The sequence below is a fragment of the Lontra canadensis genome, unplaced genomic scaffold, assembly GCF_010015895.1.
Source record: "Lontra canadensis isolate GAN:19392208 unplaced genomic scaffold, GSC_riverotter_1.0 scaffold39, whole genome shotgun sequence".
NCBI lineage: Eukaryota > Metazoa > Chordata > Mammalia > Carnivora > Mustelidae > Lontra > Lontra canadensis.
This window is the reverse complement of record NW_022631033.1, coordinates 8,366,021-8,387,280: the sequence shown is the minus strand read 5'-3', so window position 1 is coordinate 8,387,280 and position 21,260 is coordinate 8,366,021. Positions and strand designations below refer to the sequence as shown.

Here is a 21,260-nt window from a genome sequence, read left to right as displayed (position 1 = left end):
GTAAATATTTTTACTGCAAGACATGGAGCTTCTCCTGGTTTTCCATATTTTGTTATTCTAATACTTAAAGAGTGTATCCAACTGAACATTATTTCATTTTGAGAATGCACTGCCACTCTTATTATGCTTAATCCTGTGACAAATGATGTGAAGCATCTTTCCATGTACTTGTTTGACATTCATATGCCTTTTGTGAACTATTTGTCAAATCATTTGCCCATTTTAAAAACTTGTTTTTTTTTTTTTTTCTTATTACTGATGTTTGAAAGCTATTTATATCTTTTGGATGCAAATGTTTGGTGAGGTGTGGGATTTGCAGTGATTGTCTCTCAGGCTATTGCTTTTCATTCTCTTAATGTCTTTGCAGAACAGAAGTTTTTGATTTTGTTGGTATCGAAGTTTAAAATATATTCTACATCCTTGCTGTCTGTTTACCTTTTGTATCAATTACCAAGAAAGAAGCATTAAAGTCAGCAACCGTCATTGTGGATATTTGTTTTTCTTTTCAGTTCAAGCTGATTTTGCTTTATATATTTTGAAGTTCCATTTTCAGATGAAGACAACATTTTAAACTGTTGTGTATTATGGACAGATTGACCTTTTCATCATTTTTTAATTCTCGTCATTTTCCTTGCTCTGAAGTCACTGTTAATTGATATTAACACAGATATCCTCACTACCTTTTGGTTAGCGTTTGCATAGTATGACATTTTCTATCTTTTTACCTTTTTTAAAAAAGATTTTATTTATTTATTTATTTGACAGAGAGAGAGAGAGAGAGAGAGAGCGGCAGCAGCAGGAGAGGGAGAAACAGACTCCCCCACTGAACAGGGATCCAGACATGGGATTCAACAGGACCCCGAGATCATGATCTGAGCCAATGGCAGATGCTTAACCGACTAAGCCACGCAGGCACCCTCTATCTTTTTACTTTTGATCTACCATTAAAGAAAATCAGGGCTGGACAGTCGTTTAAGTGGTAAAAGTAGATTTTATTCAGGAGCTATTGCAATAGGAGAAAAGAGACCTAGTTCAAAACTGGGCTCAATTCTGAATACACCATGGACAAATGGAGATTTTTATATACCCAAAAAGTAGGCTGGGGTCAGCGGATATAGAAAATTACGTAGAAGAAACATCAGGGATAAGGGAGGATTCTGGCTAAAAGGATTCAACAGATTCTTGCCGCGGGCAGGCCAGGGTAATGAGATATCACAGGAGGGATGGTGGAGGAGAAGGAATTCGATTAGAGATTTGGGGTGGTCCGATGTCAAGGGTGGGGTCCAATTTCATGTTTCTGAATGAAGTTAATTAGTTTTCTCAGAACCATTGATCCTTTCCTTGTATATTCTTGGCTTCCGTGTCAAATATTAGTTGGTCACATAAGAGAGGGTTCGCTCTAGATTCCGTTCTACCAGTCTTTGTGTCTACTTTTATGCTAGTACCATACAGTTTTCATTATGACAGCTTTAAAGTACAGGAAACTTAATGAATTTGTGTGTCATGCTTGTGCAGGGACCATGCTAATCCTCTCCGTATCATTCCAATTTAAGCATAGTTTTTGCTGACCAAGTGAGCACAGTGTATGTTTGTGGTATAGGTTAAAATCAGGAAATTTAATGATGCCTCCAGCTTTGTTCTTTCTCAGGATTGCTTTCGCTATTCAGTCTTTGGTGAGTTTATACATATTTTAATAGTATTCTTTTTAGTTTTATGAGAAATGATATAGTAATTTTGATAGGGACTGCACTGAATGTATAGATGGCTTAATTTTAACAATATTCTTTCTATCCATGAATATAGGATATTTTTCCATTTGTTGTATCGCCTTTAATTTTTTTTCATCAAAGTCTTACAGTTTTCAGTGTACAGATCTTTCATTTTCTTGGTTATATTTGGCTGTAAGTATTATATTGTTCTTAATGCTATTGTGAACGAGATAGTTTACTTGAGCCCTTTTCAGAATACTCTGTTATTAGTGTATAAAAATGCAACTGGCTTCAGTATGTTGGTTTTGTATCCTTCAGCTTTACTGAATTGGTCAATTAGACCTTATAGATTTCTGGTGGAGTCTTTAGGATTTTTTGTGTATGAAATCATATCATCTGTAAAGACAAGTTTAACTTCTTTTTTTCTTTAGATACTTTTTCTTTTTCTTTTTCTTCCCTGATTTGCCTAGCCAGGACTCCCAGGACTATGTTGAATAAGAGTAAGGAGAATGGGCACGCTTCTCTTATTCCTGACCCTAGAAGAAAACCTTTCCACCTTTCACCACTGACTGTGATGTTAGTTGTGGGCTCATCAAGTATGGCTATTGTTATGTTGAGATATGTTCCTTCTATTCCCATTTTGTTGAGGGCTTTTATTCCAAGAGGATGTTGTGTTGTGTCAAATGCTTTTTCTGCTTCTATTGAGATGTTTGTATGATTATCTTTCGTTTATTAATGAGGTGTGTGACATTTATTGATTTGCATATATTGAACTATTCTTGCCTCCCAGGGATAAATCTCTCTTTGTGTATCTTTTCAATGTATTTTTGAATGCTTTTTGCTAATATTTTGTTGAGTTTTTCTTCTATCTCTTCATCAGGGATATTGGTTTGTTTTCCTTTCTTGTAGTGTCCTTATCTGATTTTGGTATCAGAGTAATGCTGGCCTCATAGAATGAGTTTGGGAATGTTTGTTCCTCTTCAATTTTTTAGAAGAGTTTGAGAAGGATTTGCACTAATTGCTCTTTAAATATTTGGGTGAATTTAGCAGTGAAATCATATGATCCTGGGTTTTCTTCTTTTGTGTGGTTTTGGATTAATGATTCAAACTCCTTACTCACTATTGATCTGTTCATATTTTCTATTTCTTCATGATTCCATCTTGGCCATTTCTTCTAGGTTATCCAAATGCTGGAGCATAACTGTTTATATTAGTCTGTTATGACCCTTTGAATATCTCTGGTATCAGTTGCAATGTCTTCTCTTTCATTTTTTATTTTAGTTATGAATCTTCTTTAATTTTTCTTAGGCTAGCTAAAAGCTGGTCTATTTTGTTTATCTTTTTGAAAAGCTAGCTCTTAGTTTTGTTGATCTTTTCTTTTGTCTTTCTAGTGTCTATTTCATTTATTTCTGTTCTGATCTTTGTTATTTCCCTTATTCTGTTAACTTTGGGCCTATTTTGTTCTTTTTCTAATTCTTTGAGGTATAAAGTTAGATTGTTCATTTGAGATTATTCTATTTTCTTTTTTCTTTAAAGATTTTATTTATTTATTTGACAGACAGAGATCATAAGTAGGCAGAGAGGCAGGCAGAGAGAGAGGGGGAAGCTGGCTCCGATGTGGGGCTCGATCCCAGGACCCTGGGATCATGACCTGAGTGGAAGGCAGAGGCTTTAACCCACTGAGCCACCCAGGCGCCCCTGTTCTATTTTCTTACTATATGATTTTATCTCTTTAAACCTCCTTCTTGGAACTGCTTTTGTAGCATCTCATAGGTTTTGATGTGTAGTGTTTCCATTTTTATTTGTTTTGAAATTTTTTTTATTCCCTTTTGATTTTTTTCTTTGATTTATTGGTTGTTCAGCAGTGTGCTGTTTAATTTCCACGTATTTAGTTAGACAAGTCAGAAATTTAAGTAAATAATTATAATTTAGTAATCTAATGTTAAAATAGATGTACAAACTAACCTCTCAGGGAATACAGAAGAAGAAGTGGTTATGTGTAAAGAAGGGAAAAAGGGGAGATTATAAAGGTGGGAGTATTTGAATTTGTGACAGTGATTAGAAGGGAAGAGGGACATTGTAAGCAGACATTCTTGTAGATTCAGAGCCATTCTCTTTCACTATTGCTTTTGCTGATGTAAACCACTACTTCTTTATGGAATTAGTTATCCTTTCACATGATAAAAAAGAAAATGAATATGGGGATATATAATATGGGAAAATGACAGATCTGTGTCAAAACCTTGCATGCCAATATTTAAAATATTCATCCTTAGTTTTCTGAAGAGCATATTGTTGTTTTAGGTGGCAAGAATATTCTCCAGGTGGAAGTGTCAGTTAAGAATATCATCTTAACCTCCTCGCAAGCAGGTGATAACATATATAAGCTTCTTGACCATTTCCTAGTTGTACACCAGCAAGCATAAGTAAATATGCTAATTACATAAAGACAATAAATAAATTACAGGGGCGCTTGGGTGGCTCAGTTGATTAAGCAGCTGCCTTTGGCTCAAGTCATGATCCCAGAGTCCTGGGATCAAGTCCCACATCAGGCTCCCTGCTTAGTAGAGAGCCTGCTTCTCCCTCTACCTATGCCTGCCACTCTGCCTACTTGTGCTCTCTATCTCTCTGTCAAATAAATAAAATCTTTAAAGTGAATAAATAAATAATTGTGTTTCACTGATGTTTCTGTTCTAGGATATGTGAATTGGTGACTTTTTAGAAAAAGATTCATATGTTTAAAACTCTTCTGAAGCTCCAAATGAAACAGATTTATAAAGGTAATGTTTTTGGAGTCTAACAGACTTTAACTAAACTGAAGATTTGTTAGTCACTTATCTTATTAAAACTTGTTGTAACTGAAAAATAAATTATTATTGAGGGCTTCTTTGTGTACTAGATTTATAAAATGATTAGAATCTTAAATGCTAGAGGCTGAGCTTAGGCAGGCAATTGTTTTTTGAAAGCCAAATCTAATTCAAGAAGGAATTTTCAAAAAAAAATCATAGATCCTTTTAAAAAAATAGTCCCATGATGGTACAATGAAGACCTCCACAATTCAACCATGAATTTCCTGTATCATTTCTTTCTGAAGCAAGTTTTTCAGATAATCTGGCTGTTCTCTCTTTGATCACAAAAATGTCAGCCGAGTTCTAAAGATGAGAGGAGGCCTATGAGAAACATTTGTTGAAACCTTCACTGTATGTGATAATCTTGCATTGCAAGAAAAAGCATCTTTTATATCTTCTGGATTCTCAGACTTCTGTCTGGATTCTTCATGTTACACTATGCTAGCATTTTAGTCCCTGAAAGAAAATTTTTCCTATTTAACATACTAGGAACATTCCTATATTACTCAAGGTAATACTAGCTATCATAATACTTGAACTGAACATTCTCGGTAATTTAAAGCAAGAAAAGCATACTTCATGTGATGTGAAATCCAAATGGGTCATCACAATGGCATGAAACCCTCCAAGCCCTGATTCCAGGATCCAGGCTTCCTTCATCTTGCAGTGCTGCCATGTTCAACAGGTGACTTTGTGGGCTACCATGCTGGTCTGCATCATGGGAAGGACAATGGGCATAGAGAATCACAAAGGAGGAGTTTTTAAAGGACTAGTTCTGGAAGCAAAGCACATCAGTTTCTCCAACATTCAGTTGGCTGGGGCTCAGTGATATTGTCTCAGTAACAAGCTGTGTCCTTAAGGGAAATGGATTTGGTGAGCAGGTTACCAGTATCCTCCATAGCTTCCTTCTATGTTCTTTCCTTTGCCAGAGGTCTTAAATATTTCTGCTCCTGTCCAGTCTAAAATAATCTGGAAAATCTCTATGTTCCTGTGCATTCTTTAGCTTGTTTTCTTAAATGTCTTTTTAATCATTCTTTGGCTTTATCAAAACTAAAGAATTGAGACAACTTGAACTACAAAGGATTTGTTTCTCATTGAAAATCATTTCCCTTCTTAACACATCCCAATATTTTGAGTAAGATTCAGAATAAATGAGAGAGTCACTCAGTCACTCACTCATTGAGTCAGTAAATCTTTTTTGATTACAGGCACCTACACTGCACCATGAATTCTGGAAAACTGGGACACCTCAGTGAATAAGAAACATAAAGACCCCTTCCACATGGAGCTTCCACTTAGCTGGAGGAGATAAAACATAGATGAAAAAAGAAACACAGACCCAATGAATGAGATATTTATAAGGTAGAAAAGTAAATGATGAGTGAAATGGAAAAAGGGGGGAAAAAAAAGGTAGAGCAGGGTATGACAGTGGGTCAAGAAGGTGGTGTTGGAGGGAGGATGGCTGCACTTTTACACTGAGTGGTAAACCTTACTGAGTGTGTGATGTTTGAATAGCTACTTAAAGGAGAGGCTTCCTAGGAAGAGAGTTCCAAATGGACAGAACAGCTAAGCCAAGACCCTAAGTCATGAGCATGTGTGGCATGTTGGAGAAATAAGCAGAGAGGCAGTGTGGCTGGGGAGAGGAAACGGAGGTAGTAAGAGAAGGGGTCAGAGAGTCAACGGTGCAGAGTCTGAAGCATGCACATTTTGAAAGACGTTGCGAAGTAGACATGTAAATTGATTTCTTTAAAACTGTACTTAAAAGAATGTTTAAAGAACACTATGTACTACAGAAATGATTTGAATAAAATTGAGTAATATTTTTAACAATATCATGCATACTTTCAGTGTATGTTGCCAAGTAACCAATATTTTAGTGCATTTTTCAGTTAGTTCTTTTGATAGATGCATGACATTTTCAGGGAAAATAACTAGTATTTACAATCCCTTTAAGTGTTCTCTTCAGAACTGATGAACAGAGCTTGAGATCGAGGGCCTACAAATTCGATCCTAGTTCTCATGTCCTACCCTAAAATTCCTTTGCCCCCTGTGCTTGTACCTCAGGAGGTCTTTCTGCAATCCTGACCCTCCCTCAGTGGTAGACACTCTCTGTCTAGAACATAGTATAAGACTCTAAGTATCAGTACATCTGAAACTAATGTAACTTTTTAATGGGAATTAAAATAAAAACTTAAACAGACAAACAAAAAAGATTCTAAGTCTGTAGGGTTTCCTGATGAAGACAGTGACTCTGGGAGATTATCCATATACCTGCATATGAATTGAAATCTATTGTTCTCAGAAGGTTTCTTCTTGACTCAGATCTGTTTCTGTGCTATCCCTCTAGCCATCAGCCCCCCTTGTCCCTAAATGGAGAGAGGGGCAGAGAGAAGGAGGGTGGGAGAAGATTCAAAGTGAAGCACCTCTCACTTCTCTCATCTCCCCTCTGCTCACAGCAGTGGTAAATGTGAATACAGGTGTTTCCGCAGTCCTGACAGAGCTCTGCACACACCAGTAAAAAATTAAATAAACAGAATAGTTTGAACCAGAAAATTCCCCAGTCAGATACTCCTCTAGAAATGACAAGTTTGGCTTAGTATGTAAGCCCAAGATAGAATTCCCTAATAGATATATTTTAAATCTTAGAATATTTCCCATATGAACAAATAAATTTTTAAACACATACAAGATCCATGAGAGACACCTGAATTGGGATTTGGTCAAAACTCACTCTATAGAGAAAAAACATTAATTTGGGGAGAATTGGTATAAATGGCAGGGAAATTATACTGTTTTTTTGATGATCTGTATTTCTTTTCTTCATTAATCAGGTAACTAGGTACTTGGCAATTTGAACGCAGAAACAGGTTCTCATTCATGGTATCTCCATTATTTCTTTGTCTCGGACACAGCAAACTGGTGAATTTAAACTTCCAGTGATAAACTATTTAGATTCCAACCTATTATTTTCTTTGGGTCAGGGAGTCTGAAATAGGAAGAATGGATGTGCTTTTACTTTATAAAACACTATTGTTGTCGGTTTTTTTTAACATATCATATATATAATTTTCTTGTGTTTATATTTTTAAAGTCTATTTATTTATTTAAGCGATCTGCACCCAACATGGGGCTTGAACTCATGACTCTGAGATTAAGAGTCACATACTCTTCCGAATGAGCCAGCCAGGAGACCCAACAATTTTCCTGTGTTTCATTCAGCCCTGTTTTGACAGAGGTATATTCTTTGGAATGTGCTGATTAACAAAACAAATGTCCATGAAGTATTACACTCTGTTCTGTCCTCATCTGTTTTTATTAAGATGGTGTGGGGTTTCCCATTCTTATGCATTTTTCCTTTATGACTGTATCTATTTTCATAATTACTTAACTCTATTATCATCGATGAAATGTTTGTACCCATTCAGGTAAGATATATTTTCAAGGTTTTGGTTTTTTTTTCCTTGAATGTAGTCATATTTCACATTAGTCAAATTACCTCCAATTACTTCATATTACCTTCAATATTTAGGGGCAAAGAAATTTCCAAAGCAATCCTAAAGACAATACATCATTTCAAAAATTTAAAATTAATCCCATTTATCTTTCCTGACAAGACAGTTGTGGAAAAAACATACAAAGAGTGAAGAGTATTTTGAGATGATTGCATTAGAACTTGCCAACATGACTAAAGATGTAGGTTTGATGAGAGATGTATGGCTTCCTGTTCAGTGCACTTGGCATCGTCCTCCCCAAAAGCAGTATTTTCAGTGGACTACTGACAACTAAAGAAATTATGCCATATGAAAAAGGTTAAGAGGGCTTTAATTTTAGAAATTTAATTTTTAGGGAATTTGATTTTCTCTTTGGTAGAGAGTCAAGAACTAATTGTGGAGTTGGTTCTCATGAAGTAATATTTTGACATGTTAGAATGATAACTAATAATTTGAATATTATTTTCTTCCCTTGGCCACTAGCTTGACTGTCTTGGATGCTGACCTACTACATGTACCTTTCAAAATAAGATACATTTTTGATTAGCATCATTATTCGGATAACACTTATACTTTCTATTTCCTCAGTGTTAATGAACTATATTTTCTCTATAGGCTATGTTAATCTGTATTAATTTGCATATATGTTCTGTATACATACAAATGTGTATGTATATATACATACATATATTCACGTGTGTTCATACATTATTAGTGGTTAATTTACAGGTATATAGAGTATAGACAATGGCAAAATTTAATTTTAAAGGTTTTTATGCTATTCAAGTCTATTTAAATGATACAAATTTTTTATCTATTTTATTTTATTTAAAGGTGTCAATGCGATTTTATGGGGGAAGGAAAGTTTTTTCAACGAATGGTGTGGAACAACTTTATAGCCCATATTGCAAAAATGTACTTTGATCCTCTTTTTCAAATCACACACACACACACACACACACACACACAATGATGACTGATAAAATATAGATCTAAATGTAAAAGCTAAAATCATAAGGCCTCTTAAAAAATATGTGACTCTTTTTGTGAACTTGTGTTCAGGTTTTTTTTTTTTTAATTTTAGCTAGTTAACATAGAGTGCACTATTTGTTTCAGGAGTAGAATTCAATGATCTGTCACTTCCATACAGCACCCAATGCTTACCACAACAAGCACTCTCCTTAATACCTATCACCTATCTAGCCCATCCCCACTACTTCCCATCTATCAACCCTCAGGTTGTTCTCTATAGTTAAGATCCTCTTATGGTTTGTTTCCTTCTCTCCTTGTTTTCTTACCCCCCTTCCCATATGTTTATCTGTTTTCTAAATTCCACACATGAGTGAGATCATATCCGCACATGTCTTTCTCTGATTGACTTACTCCACTTAGCATAAAAAACTCTAGTTCATCCACATCATTGCAAATGGCAAGATTTCGTTTTTTGATGGCTGCATAGTATTCCATTGTGTATACATATACCACTTCTTCTTTATCCATTCAACGGTCAGTGGACATTTGGGCTTTCTCCATAGTTTGGCTATCGTTGATAATACTGCTACAAACATTGGGGTCCATGTCGCCCTTTGGATCTATATTTTTGTATCCTTTGGGTAAATACCTAGTAGTGCAATTGCTGGATCATAGGGTAGTTCTATTCTTAGATACAGTTTCTTTTTAAATGCTTTTATGGAGGGATTCCTGGGTGACTCAGTCATTAAGCATCTGCCTTCAGCTCAGCTCATGATCCCAGGGTCCTGGAATCGAGCCCCACATCGGGCTTCCTGCTCAGTCTGCCCCCACCCCCCACCCCCATACTTTCTCTCTTGCATATGCATGCTCTCACTTTCAAATAAATATCTTTTTAAAAATGCTTTTATGGAGGCAATATTAAAAAAGAGCCAGTGGCTTAGTACTGTTAGGGAAATTGGTCCAAACTGTTCTGTATTAACTGAAACACTAGAAAAATACATGTTATGTGCTAGAAGAAAGAAATGAGCAAAATGCTCATCTTCTAAAAAGAATTAAAAGCTGTCAGGGGTGGAAGGAACCTTACATTAACAGGAGTGAAGCAGCAAAAAGGAAGGTAAATTGTGCAAAATAAGCAATCGGGGGAAAAGTAGGATCGTTGTGAAAGATACTAAAGTATGCACAGTAATCGACAGCTGACAGAATAGTGAGCATGTATGCATTCCTACTCGGAGATAAAATTCAGCAAGAAGTTGCCCCAGTGAGCCCTCTTTCTGGATTTGTTTATACATTTTTATATATTTCTTAAAAATATTTTATTTATTTTTTTGACAGAGAGAGAGGTCACAAGCAGGCAGAGAGGCAGGCAGAGAGAGAGAGGAGGAAGCAGGCTCCCTGCTGAGCAGAGAGCCCGATGCGGGGCTTGATCTAGGAAGCTGAGATCATGACCTTAGCCAAAGGCAGAGGCTTAACCCACTGAGCCACCCAGGCGCCCCTGTACACTTATTTTGAAGTTCTTATGGATTTACAGGAAGATGAAAAGATAGTACAGAGAAGGTATATTTTCTCCCAATGGGCACACTTTAAGGAACTGGTGTAAAAACAGTGTAAAAACCAGGGTTGGAAATTAGCACGATGCGTGTGTAGTTCTGTTCCACTGGGCCCATTTGAGTACCCGCCACCTCAGTAAAGACACACACCTATTCCATCACAAGATCTCGCTTCTGTGACCCCTTCAGAGTCACATTTAACCCCTTTCCAGCTCCCACCACAAGCCCTAACCCCGGGCAACTACTAACAGGTTTCTCCAGTCATTCTGCAAATGTTGCCTACATTGAAATAGACAACATATGATATTTTATGATTGGCTTTTTTTACTCGACGTAATGCCCTTGAGATTCAGACAAGTTGCTGCATGTATCAATATTCCATTCCTTTTACTGCTAAGTAGTATTCCGTGGTACGGCTGTACCACAGTGCATGTAATCATTCACCTGTCATGAAGCATTTTTGATTATTCTGTTTTGACTATTACAGATTAAAGCTGCTGTGAACACTTGTGTAGAGGTTTGTACATGGGCATAAATTTTTATTTCTCTGGAATATATGTCAAATACTGTGACTGCTGCATAATATGTTCTGCATGTTTGCTGTTTTAAGGAACTGTCAATTAAGTTCTGGATGGTTGTACCAGTTTGAGTGAAGTATGGGAGAAATCTCACCTTCCTCTACATCCTCTTACTTTCCCCCATTCATAATATAAATGTCTTAAGTATTCCCTACACGTTACTGAGTAACACATTGGACAGTGTTAAATTTTTGTTTCAACCATTAAACATAAGTTAAAAACTCAAGGAAAAGAAACATCTATGTTTATCCACATTTTTACTCTACTATTATCTTTTTAAAATTCCTGATGGCCTTAGATTCCTTATCATTTACTTTTTGTTTTAATAAATTCTTTAGCTATTCTTTTAATCAATTAACTAATTAATTGATTAATTAGCTATTCTTTTAGAGTAGGTCTGTTGGTAGTTTTCCTTCAGCTGAAAACATCTTGATTTCCCCTCATTCTTAAAGGACATTTTTGTTCCATATAGAATTCTGGGTTGATGGTTCTTTTCATTCAGCACTTGAAAAATGTCGTGTCTAATCATCAGGGAAATGCAAATCAAAACCACGATGGGCTATCACTTCCCACCAGTCTGAATAGCTAAAGCCAAAAAGACAGAAATAACAAGTATTGGCAAGGATGTGGAGAAAAAAGTGCGTGAGCACTGTTGGTGGGAGTGCAGGCTGGTGCAGCCACTGTGGAAAACATACGGAGGTTCCTCAAAAACTTAAAATAGAAATACCATATAACCCCACAATACCACTGGTGGGTATTTATCCAAAGAAAACAAGAACAGTAATTCAAAAAGATATATGCACCCTTATGTTTACTGCAGCATCATTTACAACAGTCAAGATATGTAAACAACCTAAGCGTCAATGGACAGATGAAGGGATGAGGAAGATGTGGTGTACACACACACACACACACACACACACACACACACACGAGTACATATGCAAATATTATATAGCCATAAAAAGGGGACGAGATTGTGTCATTTGCAATGACATATTACATGGAGTACATGGTATTCCATGGTGTGCAATAAGTCAGATTGAAAAAACAAATACTATATCATTTCACTCATATGTGGAGTCTACAAGACCAAACAAATGAATGAGTAAGCAAAAAGCAGCATCAGACTTATAAAAACAGAGGACACACTGATGGTTGCTGGATGGGAGGAGGGTGGGAGATGGGCAAGTGGATGAAGGGGAGTGGGAGATACAGGCTTTCAGTTATGGAATGAATAAGTCATGAGAATGAAAGGCACAACATAGGGAAGACAGTCAATGATATTGTAATAATGTATGGTGACAGATGGTAGCTACACATATGGTGAGCGTCACCTAACATACAGAGTAGTTGAATCACTATGTGGTATACCTGCAACTAATGTAGCACTGTGTGTCAACTAGACTCAAATTAAAAAATGTGTTAAAAGAGGAAAAAAAAATAAGAGAAAAATATCATGCACCTTCCTTCTTGCCTCCATGGTCAGATGGAGGAAATCTGCCTGATGAGAAATCTGCTATCTTTTTAATTGTTTCTATCCTTTGCCTACAGGTTTCCTTTTGGGTGGAGACAGGCTATCCCAGCAAAAAGCAATAAAGGCCCTGGAAGAGCAAAATGGACAAAGAGGGGAGGAAATTTCAGGATCCATTTTGCATGGGTACATGGAATTCAGCCTTGTATTTGAGGGGCTTTGTGAAATGCATATTAGAACTGTCAATGTGAGAGATGCAAGACGGATTACTAACCCACTGACTTCCATCTCACATTGGTCTAGGACTGCCTCACAATTCCTAATTCTCTCTTACTTTCATAATTATACATCCAAGCGTGTCCTAGAGCAAATAGCAGGAGACACAGAGTGGGGCCAAGGTTAAGTGCCAGAGCTGTTAGTTGCAGTAATGATTGGAGTAAGGTAGAGACTTAGACGATGTGGCTGGGTAGAAGATGTCCCTACCCGGACCATTTATTCACAAAGGGAAGCTATGGCTTCCAATTCCTCCATGCTAACTTGGCCCCTGAAGATTCTTCCAAGGATTGCAATGCGGGGACAAACGTGGTCTCAGGTCTCAGACAGTTTGGTTGCCTTGTCCTCTCAGGGAGGTTTCATCTTCAGATCAGGGCCTGCAAGAGGACATCTGAGTTCAAGCCCCCTTGGATCCTGCTACCCCTCCTCTCTGTCAGTCTCTGAGGATTCATTCCCTTGCTGGGTCAGGACTCTTCCACATTCTTCACAGAGCAAAAACCTCACCCATCCCCTTCTTGGGACAATTTCAGTCTCTTGCTTGCATGGATTCTTTGGGTGGAAGACTAAAATATCATCTTTGTGTTCCTCCAAGTTTTCTATAGCAGTGACACCAAATGCTAAATAATAACACTTCTGAAAGTTTGTTCAGGATTACTTGTTCCTTGGGAATATTGAGATTTAACTTGTTTTCAACTGTTTAGAGATAATACTTTGCTTTTGGAAATGTGCAGTTCATGCTGTCGGCATTATACTCGTGATTACCCATTTGGCGGGGATCAGGTCCTACCACATCAAGTGGGATCCAAATAAATCTTTTGGCAAGTGGTTTTCTCTTGACGCCATTTTCAGGTTTGGAAAAGGGGTCACAATTTATGATGGATGAAATTATTAGGTCATAGGATTGTGTTATTTTTAGAGGTAACTTGGAAGTGCATCTATGACTGAAATCACGAGTCAGCCATCGATGCTTTTTATCTTTCCATGGATTTATTTAGCCAAAAGAACATCTCTTACTTCTCCTTTCATTATCACCAGGATGACTGCACCATCGGATTTGTCAGGGGCTGTCCTAGCCTCCAGTGCTCCCAGTGTAACAACTCATAGCTCTCCTTTCACACTGAAAAACGGTGTCCAGAATAGGACATCTCCCAAATCACCACACTTCGTCGTTGAATCCAGGCCCTTCTACTGGAATCTTAAGTGTGTGTGTCTGAGTGTGTGAGAAGTCCAAGTTGTTTATACAACAATGTTCGAATGTAACATGTCTTTGAGGATTCTTCTGAGTTCCTTTTGAGCTATGTTCTTTTACTTGGCAGGATTTTTCTGGCTCCCTCAAAGTTTTTATCAAACCAGAAGTCCAGATGGCCAGTTCTCTGGTTGCCCAGTGACAGGGGAGTCAAAGCTGGTTTCTGCATGACAACAATATGTTGAAACTTAACTAGGACAGGAAGCTTTCCCAAAAGATTGCATGAACAGAATGTTACAAATTCTTGAACTCTCCAAAGATTGCTTGTGAGCTGGGAGAGAATCCTATTCCATTTAAGCCTACTTTTTGCTACAGTTTCACGGCTCTACTTATGCGCAGTTCAGACTTGGTAATTTGGCGAGAAACTTTAAAAAAGAAATGATCACTTTTAGTCTTGTCTAAAATATTAATCTCAAAGATAAAAGTTCGCTGATTTCAGGGTCGAATCAAGAGAGTTGGCTCCCTGCTTAAAGGTATACTTGGAATTTTCCTTAGATGTTATTCAGGGTTTATTATCTAAATTTATTTTTCAAGATAAAATTTATCCACATGGTATAGAAAGAGATTAATCAGGGAATTTGGTAAATACGATCAGATGGGCTTTAAATTAAAGCCGTTTGTTTTGAAATTTCCTAAACCTGTATGTTTTTCTAATTATTAAGAAAAATATCTTTTTTCTTTCTTTTTGGCTTGTTAAATTTCTATTTTAATTCCAATTAGTTAACATATAGAGTCACATTAGTTTCAGGTATAAGGAAAATATTTCTAAAGTGACCAATAAAAATCCTCAATGGTTTTATAAATTTAAGAAATGTTTATATTGCAGTTCTGAAGGACATTTTATGGTCTCTATGCTTAAGAGCTTTGCATTTTTAGTCAGGACTTAACTGCAAAAGGAAATTTTGAATTTTATTTGAAATGTGGGCATTTTAAACAAATGTAAAACTCTCTTGTCTTGGAGAGTGACCCAAATCCATGTTAATTTAACCTTAGTTTTCTTGATCAGTGAAATACATTTGAGTTGACTATTAAATTTCATTTGAAGTTTGTAGTGAAAGAAAGTACATCATCTAAGTTAATTGTGATATGGCAGCAAGCTGGGGGTTCTGGTAGTTACAAAATGTTTAGAATCACCAACTGTTTTCTGGAAGTACATCTATAGAATTACCACACAGGAATATTCTCACAAATTCTCTCTCCCTGATGTACAGAGATTTCTCTTTTGGACTTGTCTGATGTTAGAACCTAAGATATGTTGGATACCATGGATTTTAACTCATGGATGAGTTTAGAGAGGGAACTTGATAAACTCAGATAAAAGAAAACATTTCACCCTGTAAGTTTCCTGAGCTACTTTGGGGACTTGGAGAACTGTCCATTTGGGAGAAATTCCGACATGTGGTTTCTGGAGCAATTACTGCATTTTGGGCCATCAGTTTCCAGAAGAAGTGTGCATGTTTCAGAGAGATAGCCACGGGGTTAGAGTATGGGTAAGAGAGAGAAAGGGAACATCTAACCTCTGGCACTCTTTGTGCCTTTGCACAAAATGAAGTCCTGCTTGCAGGACATCACGTTCTTTCAAACTGACCTGTCAGGTACGTAATCTTCCTTGCCACTCCACAGACCACAGAATCCCATCGCCACTATCTAGTGGCTTCATTGTACCAATCTTTTAATTGAGCTGGGTGACAGGATGGAGAATGGCTATTTCCCCTACTCTGTGACATAAAATGGTATAATTTTTATTCCACTCTTTTCAGATTTTAGAAAAATTACTCTTAATTTTTAAATTCCTGTGTCTCTCTCTGTGTCTTATCTCCCCCCCCCTCTCTCTTTTTCTTTCTGTCTTTCTTTCTGATACATACTAGAATCCAGAGGGAGAAGTTCCAAACTGAGACACCGCTATAGTGGTCCACGACGCAGACCACTGCCCTCCATATCTTTACTTTGTTACCACCTTAGATGCCTAAAGCCTCTTTCCTTCTTTAGGATGATGATCCTAACCCACTAATCATGCTCAGTATGTGTCAAGAAATCTTCCAATAATTTTAGGTTCATTGGCTCATGTTACTGTCACAAGCACTATTAGGGAAGAACTGATATTATTCTGTTTTTACAGGTGGGGAAACTAAGGTCAAAGGAGATGAGCTACTTGCCCCAAATCATACAGAAGGGAAGGAACAGAGCCAGGGTCTGAGCTTCTCAAAGACCCGCTCAGGTCGGCTTTGAATACACATCAGTCTAACCATACCTCACATCAACACATCGGAAAAAACCTTCCATCTCCCGAATCCTGAACTGGATTTTAAAAAATATATTTATGGATCAGATAGCACCTGTAGGAGTTTAATGCTCTGATTAGGATGACCAAGTTACCATCATATTTATTAGCATAATTATATAACACAGATTTTAGCAATATTAAAACTACACATTTTATGCAACCACAAAAAAATTAACTTTTTTTTCCCCAATTTCAACCCAGTGTCTCAATCTGACATCTAAAGTGCATTGAATTATTTGTGCTTGGAATGTTTGCTCAAATTTGTTGATACCATTAAAATACTTTAAACACAGGCAGTTACGAGTTATTTAAAGAATTTTATATAATTATTTAAAAATCTCATGAGTGAGTCATGTGGTCGTTCGGTGCTCATGCACTTTTGAACATGAGACTCCCCGATACATGAAGGGACCTCTCTTACTGCCCACCACAGCTCCCCTTCCCCCTTCTGGCAGGTGTATCTAATTGTTATGCTATTATCTGTCCTTTGTTTTTACATGCCACAACTTTAAATATATATATTTGAACGTCTGTGCTTTATTCCAATTCATTTAAATCATGTCTCCCTATTTCTCCATTCTAGCCAATACTTTTCTGGTCTCCTCGCTTCCTCCAAAAATGCCTCCAAGATTTTGTCAGTTTTTTCTTTATTTTTACATTACCAAGTTAGTGGCATTTATTTCTATCTGTAGCTGTACTTTCTTCATGGTTTATCTACAGCTTCATTTTGAAAGTGGAAAACCCAGCAAAATAGCATCTGAATGCCGGTGTGTGGTAAGTGCTGTCCTCCTCGGAGCTACGGAAGATGGCGGGAGTCCGTTGTCTTCATTTTAAGTCCAAGCTCGTTAATTGCTGGGTCACCTCCAAGAGACTGTTCTTAGGTCAAGATGAAAAATAATTATCTTTTCTTATATTCCTTCAATTACTATTCAAGTTATCACATGTTTTGAACAGCCTTACATGTGTACCCGATTTTCTTACATGGCTTTGGATTTTCCTGGCGTTTCTAACTGTGCCCAGCTGGGGAAGCCAGGCACTCACTCACAACTTCTTCCAGCTCGAAGCTGTGCTGCCTTGAGGGCAAGGGTGATGCTGGCAAAGTTCCTCTTGCCCTCTCGAATGCTTCTAAACTTGTATTCATTCACTTATTTTTTGCTCCGGTGGAATACCGGGCGCTTCTCTGAAACCCGGACTTGTCCAAAGACCCTCCCATCCTGGGGTGTCTGGCCAAGTTAGCGTTCTGCACGTTCTCCCAGACCATGGCTGAAAGGGGCTGGGGCCATTTGCAGATTCTGCAACCCATAGGGAGATCTGTCTGCCTGCTACCTGACACACACAGAGGCAGGGCTGCTCCTGGATCCCTTGGGTCCTTCAAGTCCCACAGAGGCACTTTGGTCATCAACGGATGCTGACGTTAATTTTTTGAAGGGGACAAAAATGACAGATGTCTCAGGCTGCCATGATGCTGACTTCATTTAGCGGCCATTCTTTTCTAATGAGAAATGAGCCACTTCTGTCAGACAGTGGGATTTGAGGCATCTGGATTTTGGGGTTTTAAAGGGTATCTACTAAGATATTCACTTCTTAATTCTCAGGGTCCCATTCCTGTTCTGTTAGGGATTTGACTTTGGCATAGGAGACTTGCTGGAGCTAAGAATTTTTATAGGATACAGTGATTTTATGGATGGACTATGGCAGTTCTATGCCTGTCTCTGGGGACATCTGGAAATACAGCCGAGACTCTTGGCCAGATAAGTCAACAGGCTAACGAATGACTTACGACATGCTGTTAGAAGTCTGGAACTCCCTGGCAGGACCCAGGTTGGTATGTTTATTGATGGCTTATATTTGGCATAAGTGGACGACGCAGCCTGATTTGGCTAGATGACTGTAAGGGAATTGAGGGCCCTGCTGGACCCTTTTAGGAGGCTCTCTCTGAACCACATTCGCTCAAACCTTAGAGACTCAGTCCACAGACAAAGCATTACCTTGTGCGACTAAGAAGGACCCAAGCAGCTATGCATGGAAGTTTCCTGAGCCTGATGTTTGCTTGCATTCTCTTTCTCCTACTGTCCTTTGTCTCGATTAAAAGCCTTACATGAGTTCTGTGGAATCCTGTGACTCCTTCTAGTCATCTGACGCTGTTGTAAATATGGCAGGATTTAATCTGATGATTTCGTCTGGAGCCCAGTGTTTCATTCCCTCGGCACTCCGTTTGCAGGAAGTCGGGCTTCCTTCCATGCTGGCGAGGAGGTTCTTAGGCTTTCAGATTTTGTTAGTTGGTGATTAATCATCCTGGGCCTGTCATTATCTCTCTTCGCTAAATTGATGGCACTCCATCACAGCCACCCAACTCAGTCATCTGTCCCCTCATCCTTCTCTGGTGCAGGACTGTTGCCTGAGCCTATGTCCTCCCCTTCACCATTACCCCACCCTGGTCCGCTATGGACGACGGCACGATTGCAGTCGTGGGCTATCTGATCTCCACCCACCACTGGAAATAAGGTCCTTAATGCCAAATTTCTGTTGATGGATTCATATCTCATTTTAGAAGCTGTTTCCCCGTAAGAAGCACAGTGACTAGCCAATAAGCAGTCGATACTCGCCGCAGCCCGGGGGTGAGCCCGTTGGCTTGAGGAAAGAGGTGTGGACTACCAGGGCACCACTACATTTGCTCTGTATTCTCACCTGTTTGTACATTTAAGTATTATTACTATTTTCAAGTATACCTGACATCCAATATCCTATTAGTTTCACGCGTACTTCATTGTGATTCCATATTTTCATACACCATGAAATGATCCCCACGACAGGTCCACTTACTACGGGTCACCACACGAAGTTATTACAACATCCCTGACCATCCTCCCGAAAGTGTGCATTATAGCCTCATGACTTGTTTATTTTACAGCTAGGAGCCTCTACCTCTCAACTCCCCTCACGTATTTCGTCTCCCCACCAACCTCTCCTCCCTCAGAACCAACAGTTTCCTCTCTCTGTGAGTCTGTTCCTGTTTTATTTTCTTTGTTTTGCTTTTAAACTCCGGGTAGAAGTGAAATCATACTGTGTTTGCCTTTCTCTGTATAACCTGTTTCACTTACCATCATATGGTCTAGACCCGTATTTGTACATTTTTAACAGTCGACTTAATATGTTTTTAGGAGGAAGGTAAGGCAAATGTATGTGTTTATTCTATTATCTGGAAGTGGAAGCCATTTTTTTAAAAACCTTTTGTTTAATACTGACTTCTTCAGCCACACCATTATTCTATATTCTAATTAATTTCTCAATTTATCCCTGGACAGGAATATTTCAGACAAAGTAGGCAATACCACAATCTAGTCAAATACTCTCACATACATTCAAATAGAAACCAGCATTACTCAAGACCTAAAAACACAAACTGCTAAATGAATAATTCAATTTATTTCCTCAAGAATATGAAACTGTTCTAGCCACTGTAAATGAATTTAAATAGGACTAAAAGCCCTCCTGAGGTCAGGATTTTTTTTTTTTTTCTTTTGTGAGGCAAGCAGAAAATAATCATCACCTGAGGTTTTTTTTTAATATTAATTTTTAATTATCTTCCTTATGGAGGAAGGTGGAAGAGTGGGCCAACCACCCACAGATGCATTTGAGCAGGAAGCTCTATAAAGTCAGCTTTTCTGTGGTCAAAGTAGGCGAGAGGGTGAGTGACATCCAACCAGCTTTCGTCAGCGGGGTCCTTACTCAACGCCACCTTAAGGTGGCAGAGTGGTCCTCTCTGAGACTGATGAGCGTGCCCATGTCAACCTGCTCCCAGGACTCCCGGCGACATGGCAGCGCCCAGTGACCCAGCAATTACAAATCAGTGAATGTGTTCTAAGAAAATCGTCGGAACTGCACACAGAAACGTGTGACTCATGATCACTGACAGAATACTGAAAATAAACAAAACGCCCCTGGTGGCTGGATAAATAAATTATAGTTCTTAATGAGGATAGAATAAGGTGCAGATATTAAATAAATATATTGTAGGACAGAAAATGCTTCCCCATTCCTGATTAATGTACATTAGCTCTGGAAATATTTATTTACATGTACACCTTGGAAATGTTTTCCTTGAAGCATTATATTTAGCCTTAACTTACATTTTTTCAGTTTCCTCAACTCTTCTCACTAGAGTCTCCTGATAAGCATGTTGTTGCTATCACGCCCATTGCCTTCTTGCTCAGCTTTTGCCGGGAATACTGTTTTTCAGGACTTGATAATATCGTGAATAGTACTGGTCTACAAAAATGCCTCATAAAAAGCTACTTATTGGAAGTCATTGCTGAACAGATCTTGCCACGTGAATTTAACTGATTTAAAACGTGAAAATAAACACGTTCTGCCAATGGTAGAGAGCGGTGTGAAGAGGGAAATACTTTTTTTTTTCAAGTTTCTACGAGTATTCTACAAGTCATGGAAAGGGAAGAAAACAATGAAAATCTACACTTAGAAAAATTCTGAACCCTTTCAGAGTTTAATTCCTTCTAAAGCCCAGGAAGTGCTAGTTTTTACCTCTCATCCAAATGAGGTCCTGTTGTGGGGAAATATTTTATTTCTCCTTGGATAGAAAATAATGGGAATTTTTTTTTCTTTTAATAACTTGGTGTTAACTCTACCATTTTTCTTTATATATATATATACATATATATATATATATATGTGGGGTTTTTTTTTTTTGAGAGAGAGGTGGGGGAGGGGGAGAGGGAGAGAGAGAATCTCAAGCAGACTCCATGTCCAGCACAGGGCCTGACATGGGGCTCATTCTCATGACTCTGAAATATGACCTAAGCAGAAATACTCAGTTGCT

The 21,260-nt window shown here is 38.1% G+C and overlaps 1 non-coding gene across 1 annotated transcript; it reads right to left on the bottom strand.

Moving 5' to 3' along the window:
- Window positions 1–1,470: 1,470 nt before the first annotated feature.
- Window positions 1,471–1,573, bottom strand: LOC116874967. Its single transcript, XR_004384098.1, has one exon. It is a non-coding gene; the product is annotated as a U6 spliceosomal RNA (small nuclear RNA).
- Window positions 1,574–21,260: the final 19,687 nt, after the last annotated feature.